General features: G+C 41.1%; 1 long non-coding RNA gene across 4 annotated transcripts in view; it reads right to left on the bottom strand.

The window, feature by feature from the left end:
- The window catches only part of LOC138918255 (uncharacterized), a 47,075-nt gene that overhangs the window by 15,629 nt on the left and 19,967 nt on the right, over positions 1-11,479 (bottom strand). For 2 of the 4 annotated variants that reach the window (XR_011427358.1, XR_011427359.1), the window contains exons 3-5: positions 8,902-9,293; positions 6,835-6,914; positions 412-577 (exon numbers count right to left, since the gene is read on the bottom strand). This is a non-coding gene — a long non-coding RNA (uncharacterized lncRNA). The remainder of the gene's footprint in view (positions 1-411; positions 578-6,834; positions 6,915-8,901; positions 9,294-11,479) is intronic. The other 2 variants (XR_011427356.1, XR_011427357.1) reach the window with 2 other exon arrangements.

The raw sequence follows: 11,479 nt of genomic DNA, 5'->3' as shown, positions 1-11,479 counted from the left end.
TTTATGAGAATCTCTGATTTAAACCGCAGGTTCCCTTTAGCTCAAGGAGGTGAGAAATTAGGCACTGAAAACTTCCAGCCTAAATAATGATTTTTAGACTCCAAAATCTAAGCTAAGATATTGATTTTTGAAGCTTTATGCAGAAACTCTAACCTTCAACATTTTTCACACTCCTTTGGGCATGAATTCATACCCAGGTTGAATTTCCCCTTAAGAAATAGCCCTTACGTTTTAAAAAAAATATGATAAAGGAGGACAAAAGAGTGTGCAGTTCAGCTTTCCTTCCAACTGAGACAGCTTATCAGTAAATTCCTGCATTCCTGGATCAATTTCTGGCAAGCAGGACAAAATGAAATATGTAACATGAGTTCAGGTGAGGTGAAGTAAGGCTGTTTACTTGAAAAAAAATACCTGTGTTTTTTTCTGTTGCAGCTGGGTGTTTATTTCAGGCTCTTTGTGCCGAACAGTACTGCTGAGTGTGCCGGTGCTGGGTTGAGAAATTGATGCGTGTTGACCAGTTCTCATTCTTGCTCCGTCATTCTCAGATAACCTTATGTGAGGGATATGTCAGGAGCTCCTTAAAGAGAAGACAGGCTGAAATCACTGGGGGTTACTTCAAGTCTTCTGCAGGCTTTCGACCTGGGCCCACAGACCTGGTGCCTCTGGGCTAGAGCACCTCCTCAGACCAATGTGGGCTCCCGACCCCCACCTGCTTTTCCTGTGTGTCCCATCCATGGTTTCAGCTGTTCCTCACCTCTGGCACCTGTGGCTGCCCCAAATGTGCTGTGCACTTTCTCGTGCACATCATTCTTGACGTTCTCTCTGATTGCGGCAATCTTCCACTCCCTCTTCGTTTGCTTGCTACATGAACCTTTGCTCATTCCTCAAGACCCAACCTGAATTTCTCTCCTTTTGTGAAGTCCTTCTAAAATCCCCTACTCCCACCCCTGCCATCCTCGACAGAACTGCCACCTCCCCCGTGGATTCAAAGCACGTTTATTATCTTTCTCTCTCTACTATAGCACTTACCACATGGTTTTGATGGGGTTCAGGACATGCTACCCCAAAATATGGCGCCTAGGCATATTGAATATTTTAAGCTGAAGTTATATGAGAAATGGGCAGTGCAAGAAGAACTCTTTGACCTTCCCCTGAAGCAGGTCATAAGACCCTCATATGAAGATGTGCCCTCCCTGTACCTGGAAGAAAGGCGCATCCTTATCTCCAAGACAGAAGGACTCCCAGAGGAATCTGAACCAACAGGTCTTACTAAGTTTCCCCCAACTTACTACACTTAGCTCATCTCCTTTGTCATATCACATTTTTCCATGACTTTGCACTCTTCATCAAACCTGGCATAAAAGTGCTCAGGTTTAACTTCCAGTCCTCATTTCCCTATGAAGGTTCCTACGTCAAGTAAAGTTTCCTATGTCAAGTAAAACTTATAAATTTGAGTGCTTTTCTTTTGTTCATCTGTCTTTTCTTACAGAGACCCCTTGAGAACCTAGAAGAGTAGAAGGAAAAAAATAGTTTTCTTCCCCTAGAGTTTCAGAGTGTCGTGTGGCCTTAAGCAAGTTTCTTATGCTTTCTGAACCTCAGTTTCATCATCTGTAAAATGTGAGTAAAAATAGTACCTACCTCATAGGGCTCTTGTAAAGATATGACACTTGCAAAGCCTCTAGCACTGTGCCTGACACACAGTCAGAACTCAATCAATAGCAGCTACTGTCATTATCATCACAATTATTATCATAATTTTTCACATGGGACAATGCGGAATGGTGGCAAAATACCCACTCAACTGGCAAGGTTTCATGAGGAAGACCAAAGCTGCAGCGTCTCTTCACTCTACTCCATTCCTTTTTAAAAGTTTTTTTTTGGCGGGTGGGGGGAGGGGGGAAGACTGGCCCCGAGCTAACATACATGCCCATCTTCCTCTACTTTATATGTGAGACGCCTGCCACAGCATAGCTTGCTAAGCGGTGCCATGTCCACACCCGGGATCCGAACTGGCGAATCCCGGGCCGCAGAAGCAGAATGTGAGCACTTAACTGCTGCACCACTGGGCCAGCCCCTAAAAGTCTTTATTATGAAAAATTTCTAACATATATAAAAGCAGAAGGCAAAGTATAACAAACGCCATTACTGGTTTCCCAGCTTCAACAATTATCAATGTACATATTGTTAAATTTGTTTCATCCATACCTTGCCCCCTTACTGGTTATTATTTTTCTACAGCTTTATTGAAATAAAATTTATATACCATAAAATTCACTCTCTGTAAATGTACAATTTAGTGACTTTTAGTACATTTATAGAGCTGGGCAATCATCACCACAATTCAGTTTTAGAATCCATTCCTTTTTGGTTTAAAGAGAGCAAAAGCAACTCTGTCCCTCATGACATTACTGTATGTTACTCTATTTTTAATAAGGGTTATAATGAGAAGAGATGATCCTCACAGAAGAAGGCCTGGCATGAATGGCACTTTTGTATTTTCCCTGCATCGTATTAGAGAAAGTTGTGTTTCCTCCATATTGCAAGATCTGTTTGGAAACAAGAGAGTCTTTGGACTTATCTGCCTACTTTGTTTAATCTTTTCCTCCACTGTGATGAGAACCATCTGGCATTTTGAAAAGGTGGAAAATAAAGAAATTAACCAACTATAAAATGTTGCTAGAGGTTGAAGATGTTTGTTTAATAACTGTACAGAAGAAAATGGAGGGAATCGCTTACAAAAGATGACCATGACTTAGTGTGGTAAAACACGTTTTCTTTCTGACTCCAATTCATTACGTTGCTTTGGTCAGTTTAACGTATTGTATTTGCCATGAAGACTGTAATCATTGGTAGGAACCACAGTACTGACTCTAATTTCTTTCTTCAAGTTGGACAAAGCAACAACCAACTCTAAACCATACAGATAGAGTTGAAAAAGCGTAACTATGGCTCACTCATTTGCTCAAGGAGCGTGTATTGAGTTCCTCTGATAGCTGAGGTTATCTTAGTGAGGCAGCTGGGTGTGGCGGAAAAAACAGATGAGAGTTTAAATCATGACTTTGCTATTTAACTCTAAGCCTCAATTACCTTTTCTGCAAGAGAAATAATAATAATAATTATAATAATAGTAATAATAATAATTCCTACTGCATAGATTGTTGAGAAGATTAAGTGAGATAATGCATGTGAAATATGCATGACACATTGCAGACACATAGTAACTGTTAGTGCCCATCTTTAGCTGGATGTTGGTGGCTTCACAGATGTTTTAGGTCAGTTTCCGTAGAAGCAGAGCTTGAAATGGGAATTTTTGTGAAAGTGATTTAATGAGGGAATATACTTCAGGACAAACATGTAAGGGAGAGTGTGCAGCACAATGAAGCAACAGAAGAAGCAAAGCAAGGATGTGGACTCAGGTAAAACCTAGCCTTGGCCTGACCCACAGGGTCTCTGGAGCATCAACAGCTCTGCAGTCATTCCCCATTGATGCAAGGGGGCCTGCTTTTTGCACCTCCTATCAGTCAGTCGTTGGTTGTGGGCTAACCCTATGGGGGTTGGAGGTATCACTTCCAGAGACAAGGGAGATCCTGCCAGCTAAGGTCTATTCTCAGGATAAGGGAGCATCTGTGAGCCATTTGCAGTCAACCCTCAGAGAAGTTGGGGCATGGGTGCACTGGCTTGGCAAAGGGCCGCTGGCTTGGTCACCACAGCATCTCCTATAACAGAGGCAGAATAGACGTGGACCCTGTCCTACAGAAGTTGGCATCTTTGGGAGGAGATGCGATGTGTGAATCATTAGAAAAGTGGGCATTCTGCCATTCTTCTCCTTAAAACAGACTTTTTGGAGAAGGAAACATTTGAGTTAGGCCTTAATAAATGAGGTGGAAATGTATATGAAGAGATAAAGGAAAGGCTTCACTGATTTTTCCAGTTAGGGGAACATCATTGCCCAAGACTTGGGAGGAAAATCGGGGTTCTTTCATTCAGTGTGCCAGGCACTTTGCCAGGTGCTGGAGTATGTGGTGAGTATATGGGTGAGCATACGGTTTGGCTTGAATCTGGATAACATGAAAGGGAAACATAAGAGATAAAGTTGGAAAAGTAAATCAAAAGCAGGTTGGGGAGGGGATGTTTGAATGCTACCCTAAGAATTTTAGCATTTATTGTGTAGGAGCCTGAAGGATTTTGAGTAAGAGAGTGGCATGATCAGAGCTGAACCAGGCTTGTAATCCTTAATGGTGCCTCACTGTTACAAGGCTAAAAATCAAACTCCTTGTCTAGACTTGCAGCAACCTGTATAATCTAGAGCTGGCCTGTCCCTGTCTTATCCCATCCAAGGGACCCTGAGACATGTACTTAGCATTACACAGCTACTTGGGAGAGCCAGGTTGTCTATGCCCCACCATTCACATAGTGTAGGATCTTGGGCAAGTCAGCCTCTCTGGACCTTCACACTCCTCATTCATAAACTCCTCATTACAGACTAGAAGGTATCTTACAATGATAGAGCCTGAAGAGACCCTTGGGGGTCATGGGCATCACTGGGTTCCCTGACAGTTTATCTGGGGTCACAGCATACAAGCAAGATAAGACTTAACAGCACCATGACAAAGCCATGCCTAGGAGCACTTGTTCCTCCAAGGGCCAGGCCATGAGAGGGGATGGAATCATCAGCCCTGGGAAGGGCATATTCTAGAAGGCCTTCAAGAGGTGATCTTTGAACCACGTTAAAGATGGAAAAGGATCGTGCCTTTGGCAGAAACAGTAGAGGGGAAGACTTGGGCCACTGGGAGAACTGCTGAGTGCAAAGATGAGGAGAAGGGAATGTTGTGACACTGTGCTGACAACCCCAGAGCCTGCTTCAGGGAGTGGGAAAGGTCTGTTCTCATGTGTGGTCAGGCTGGAAGGGGCCTTGACGAGCAGGCAGAAGTGAATGGGCTTGATAAATCAGCAATAATTAACCAATGCAAGGTACTCTGGCCAGAGAAAACACCTTAAATGTGGTGTTTTAAGGTAGCTTTTTGCAGAATATTTGTTTTTGGTCTTTGAACAAATAACTCGGGAAAATACTTCTTTTACTTTCTCCTTTGAAACAAATTTAGACTTAGAGAAAAGTTGCAAAATAGTACAGAGTTCCCATTTACCCTTCACCCAGCTTCCCCTAATGTTAACAGGTTACGTAGTCACAGTACTGTTATCGAAACTAGATTAGCATTGGTAAATATTGTTAAATAATCTACAGATATTATTCACATTTTTCCAGTTTTCCCACCAGTGTCCTTTTCACAGTTCCAGAAGCCAATCCCAGATCCCAGACTGCATGTAGTGGTTACGTCTCTGAGGTCTTCTCCAATCTGTGACAGTTGCTCAGTCTTTGTCTTTCATAACCTTGACACTTTTGAACAGCCCAGGCCAGTCATCAGTTATTTGGTGGAATGGCCCTCGGTTTGGCTTGTCTGATGTGTTCTCATGATTAGACTGAGGTTATGGCTTTTTGGGAAGAATACCACTGAAGTGATGAGTGCTCTTCTCAATGCATCCTATCAGCGGGCACATGATGTCAATCTGTCTTATTACTGTGGTGTTAATTTTGATCACATGGCCAAGGAAGGTTTACCATGCTTCTCTACTGTAAAGTTACTATTAGGAAAAAAAAATTGTTTAAATCAAATCTCATGGGATCTTATTGGGTTCTTACAGATTGAATCTGATTTTGTATTCCTTTTTAGAATGAGTTGTTCCTTCATTCATTCAATTATTATTTATTGAGGACTTACCATGTGTTGGGCCCTGTGCTGGATACTTCCGTGAACAAGACAGACATAGTCCCTGACCTTGTGGAATTTTAGGGGAGAAAACATTAAACAAACTATTACCAGGGTGGAATGGAAGCACATAACAAGGGGCTGTAAGCAGTCTGGGAGGAAGGAAAAGTGTGGTGGCCTGGTCAGAGGAAGAGGGTTAAGCTCAGACCTGAGGGGCAGTAAGAATTTTCCCAAAAAGTGGGATGTCTTTTTGGATGGAGCTTCTCCTCATTTCTTTTGAGCTCTCATTTTTTAATTAGATAAATTTTTATTCATTATTAGAAGACAATGAAATTGAGAAGGCAGTATTTTGTAGTATTTATGGTGACCAATAACAGAGATAATTTATTTCATGAGTTTTATCTTACACTATTTGTTGAAGGAAAGGTATTATGAATGACAGAAAGACAATATATGTAAAAATTAGACAAAGACACAATATATGTAAAAATAGTTGAGCTGAAATATGTAAATATTTAAATTTAAAAATTGGATTTGAGACTATCTTCTATACAGCAGAATTTACTGTGAGTTTACCAGGTACCTCAGCATCTATGGAAAGAATATTTTCTCAATTGAAAATAGTACGATCTACAGAAAATAGTCATTGAAGGCATCAACAGTTTCAAAATTATTAATCATAACATGCACCTTTAAAGAAGATTGAAGGTTATTTTACGATACAGTAAGACTACCTTGAAAAATACCAATGATGTTATTAAAGATAGACAGCTAAGAAGCTGATTAAAGTATATGAATATGTATCAAGAATAATTGTTCTATTTGGGTTATATTTTAAAACTCAGATAATCAACATAAAGAAGTTATAAATTTCACTTTAATGTACACATTATATGGTATATTTATTTTTTGGAAATTATTTTATTTTTGAACAGAACTGTCTTGTAGGTCCATTAATATAATAAAATCTAATTGTCAGTTAAAAATATTTTACAAAATTACCTAATATGAATTCTTTTTTTGCATCTCCTTTTGCACTCAAAAGCCATAAATTATGTGATCCCTTTACCTGTGTCCCCAACCAGCAAATCCAGGGCCCCAACACCGATAGTATACTCAGGCTTCAGGTGTCCACAGGCTTCTCCCTCCCTAGAAGGCAGGAAAAGGCTAAGAATCGTCATTTCTGTCCTTGCCATCATCTTTTTCTTACCACTGTCAACTTCTTCATGAGGCCACACAAATTGAGCACTTCTTATGAGCCAGAAGCTGTCCTAAGCATTTTACATGGATCAACTCGTCTAATTCTTACAGTAGCCCTATAATGTAGGTATTGTTATTATCCCAGTTTTTCAGATGAAGAAATCGAGGTTCAGTTTAAGTTAAATTGCCCAATGGCACATAGTTCATAAACGGCAAACTTGAGATTAGAATCAAGAACCTGTATCATTAACCACCCTCTACATTTCTCTCTTCTCATTCTGCTCTGCTTGCCAAATTTCCAGATTTCTTGTAACTGTTATACTCATTCAAGGATCTTCTCTCACCTCTTTTTTATTCTGAGTACCCACACTTCTTACTTGTGCCAGAAACAACTCAATACCACCTGACCACGTGAACACTGAATGCAAGGAGATGGTGCAGTCCTTAGACCTGTGGGCGATAGCTAGGGAGAAAAGTTCTTATGTTTGTGTGGGGCTGTATTGCAGACTGAACCTTCATCACACCTTTCTGGTGTCTTGTTAAAGTTGAACAGAGCTCCTTTTATGAGCAGAGTGGGACTACTGCTGGATTTGGTGTCAGAAGACCTAGTTTTCTAGTTGTGGCTTCCAACTCCTCATCAACAAGAAGAGCATATTATCTCTTGTATAGCTAATACTGTTGTTTTAACCATCACACAAAAGTGTTTAAAAGTATTATAAACTGTGAAGTTCTCTACAGAAGTTAATTACTATTATATAAGTAATCATGGAACCAGACCACGCGTTTGTACTATTCTTTGCAGCTTATTAAAAGCTATCACCATATATTATTTCATTGAATCTCTCAATAACCCTATGGCTTAGGTATAATTATCTCCATTTTACAAAATAGGAACTGAAGCTCAGAGAAGTTTAATGCCTCTCTGTATTAGTCAGCTCAGGCTATCATAACAAAATACCATGGGCTGGGTGGCTTAAATAACAGAAATTTATTTTCTCACAGTTCTGCAGGCTGTAAGTTTGAGATAAGAGTGCAAGCATGGTTGGTTTCTGGTGGGGCTCTCTTCCTGGCGTGCAGATAGCCATCTTCTTGCTGTGTCCTCATGTGGCAGGGAGAAAGAAGGAGGGGAGGGGAGAGAAAGGGCAGCAGGGAAAAAGGGAGGAAGCAAGCTAGAACAAGCGAGCTAGAGCAAGCTCTCTGGCATCTCTTATAAGGGCAACAACCCCATCATGAGTGCCCCACCTTCATGACCTCATCTAAATGATTTGGTCCTATCTGAAACGTCCATAAGACATTTGGGCCGTAAGACATTTGGTCCACTCCAAAAGGTCCTTGACACTTGGTCCTGTCTAAAATGTCTATGAGCATATTTGGTCCATGCCAAATGGCTTTGGATAGGACCAAATATCAAGGACCTTTTGGCCTCGACTCAATGTCTCCATGGACATTTTGGACAGGACCAAATATGAGCAGATATCAAGGACATTTTGGTATGGACCAAATGTGTGATGGATGTTTTGGACAAGACCAAATGTCAAGGACCTTTCAGCCTGGACCAAACATATTATGGACATTTTGGACAAGACCAAATGTCCTGCAATTTATCTAAATCTAATTATCTCCCAAAGGTCCCATCTCCAAATATCATCACATTGGGGTTAGGGCTTCAATATATGAATTTGGGGTGGGGGTGGGGATACAATTCTGTCCACAGCGCTCCTGCTTCCCCCTTTCAAGGTCATGTCACTGGTAAGTGGCAAAGCCGGAAATTAAATCCAAATTTCCAGACTCCAAATCTTGAACTCTTTCCCTAAGACCAGCGGCATCTCACATGATTCTGAAGCCAATTCAGTCAGGGCTTCCATCTGTTACAGTGGGTACTTCTGATGACAGACACCCTTTAAATGGAGATTATAGTGTCTTCCTGTTCACTTACCTGGCTCTTGTGGAAATTGGATTTGAGAACATTTCTTCTCTGGTAGCAATTTCTTTGTAAAAAGTGCTAGCTAGCAAATCCTGGGCTGAGCCTAATCAGAAACAAGAGTTGCTAAAGGACCTTCTGGTTTTAAGGCTCACAATAACTTCAGAAATTATTAATAACATGGAAAAATGAAGTTTACAGAAATTGAAGTTTTGGTCCTTTACTTAACCTATTTAACATAATGATTTTTAAAAATCTCTTTGAGATAAAGTGATTCTTCTTGGTGACCAGCGAAGTTCAGAAGAGTTTCATTTTTCTCCTTCAGAAGAAGCAGGGAGGGATGATTTTGTTTGTCTCGGCATGCTCACACCCGTAAGCTTTCTGCCTTCAATTGGATGTAGTGATATCTGTGATGGTCAGAGTGAAAATAGAGGTTATTCTTTGCGCCTCTTTTTCCTCTTATAGATTCGTGCTGCTTCAGACTTTAGGGTTTATTATTTTTCGGCTTAATTGTTATACTTTGAAGGTAAAAAAAATTATCTTGAAGAGTTGGCATACACTTACTGTATTAGCTCTTGAAACTTTTATTTCTATCTTACTTTATTCCTAAAGAGAGAAAAGACCAATTTGTTTTTCAGTTTAATACAACATCCTAGCAGGTCATTTCAGGAGTATCCCAGGGAAGGTTTAAGAAGATATTAATATAGGAGAACTAGAATCTTTTTTAAAAGTCTGGTGAACAACAACTCCTAAAACAAAAATTCTTTGTGTGGGCCAAATCTATCTGAAGTAAATTATTATTTACATTTTGCTTTGCATTTTTCCACATTAGAAGCATGCATTCCTTTAACCAGGATCAACTGAGCACCTACGGGGTGCCAAGCCCTTTGCTAGGAGCTGAGGATACAAAAATGAATAAGAACAGATGTGATAATAGTTGGACGGCAGGGAAACGCAATGAAAAAAAATCAATACATGGTACAGAGCAAACTCCATGTTCTCCGGAAGGTCTGAAGAGAGGGACCCCTTATTCCAGCTTCTTGTGATTACTGATGCACAGCTAGGACATGCTTTAAGCAATTTGAGATGGTTAGTTTTATATTTCAGCTTGACTGGGCCATGGGATACCCAGATATTGGTCAAACTTTATTGTGGGTATGTCTGCTGGTGTGTTTCTGGATGAGATGAACATTTGGTTGGTAGACTGAGTATAGCGGATTGCCCTCCCTCATGTGGGTGGGCTTTGTCCAATAAGTTGAAGGCCTGAATAAAATAAAAACACTGAGTAAGAGAAAATTTCTTCTGCCTGACTGCCTTTGAGCTGGGACATTGCTCTCTTCCTGTTTTCAGACTCAGACTGAAACATCAGCTTTTCTTAGGTCTCCATCCTGCTGGCTCTCAGACTGGAACTAGACCATTGGGTCTCCTGGGTCTCCAGCTTGCTGACTGCAATTCCTGAGATTTGTCAGCCTCCATAATCTCATAAGCCAATTCCTTATAATAAATAAATAAGTAAATCTACCTATCTATCTATCTATCTATCTATCCACACATCCTACTGGTTCTAGTTCTCTGGAGAACCCTGACAAATATATAACTCTTCCATGTATATCCTGTGGTGGCTATATAATGTGTCAACTTGACAATATTGAACTATCTTTTCCAGAATTTTCTTCCCCATATGTTTAAGATGGGCCACAAGATGCATTTTGCCTAAGATTTGGAAGCAGTGGCCATGTTGCTTTTATGTGCAGGGGGCAGAGTTGGAGGGTTGCAGGGGTGGTCGGTGGAGGGGCACCGGGTACTGCTGCAGCTCACATACGTTGTTGCTTTCCACTTGCCCACTTTGTTGGTACAGAGCAGCATCTGGGCCTGCAGCTTTTCCACCTGCCTGTGGATCCTTCTTCTGCTTCCCTGACTCATGAACCAAGTGCATGGTTAGCTCTGTGACAAAGGCACCAGCTACTGCTGTAGGACACCTGCATTAGTGAAGTTGGAAGAGATAAGAGATGTTGGTTCTAATCCATCTTCATAGGCTCTGGGTTACAATTGTGGGTTCCAGTTTAGTCCTTACTTTACATCAGACTTTCCGGACCTTAGTACTATTGACATTTGGGTCAGACAATTCTTTGTTGTGGGGAATTGTCCTGTACATTCTAGGATGTTTAGCGGCATCCCTGGCCTCTACCCACTGGATGCCACTCCAGCTGTGACAACTCAAAATGTCTTCAGACGTTGCCAAATATGTGGGGGGAGGGGCAAAATAGGCCCAGATTGAGAACTGCTGCTTTCCGTCCATCTTCCCTTCCCAACTACCTGCTGAAGACTTCAGGTTCTAAACCAGACACAGAGCCTTAGAGACGGTATAACCAAATCCCCAAACTGCAAAGTTCATATCCCTAAATAAATCCCTTATTGTATATCTCTCTCCTAGTGGTTCTGCGTCTGTGACCAAATCCTAACTGAGATCCCCATTAGAGTTGGTTCAATCTTCCTGAATGTCTTGGACCACTTCACTCCTTTTCCTCATCCCTTTATACCAACAACCTCCCACACTAACCCCGTCCCCACCCCTATCCCCCTGGTGAGATAA

This window comes from Equus caballus, chromosome 16 (genome assembly GCF_041296265.1).
Source record: "Equus caballus isolate H_3958 breed thoroughbred chromosome 16, TB-T2T, whole genome shotgun sequence".
NCBI classification, from domain to species: domain Eukaryota; kingdom Metazoa; phylum Chordata; class Mammalia; order Perissodactyla; family Equidae; genus Equus; species Equus caballus.
This window is presented reverse-complemented; position numbering and strand designations above follow the sequence as displayed.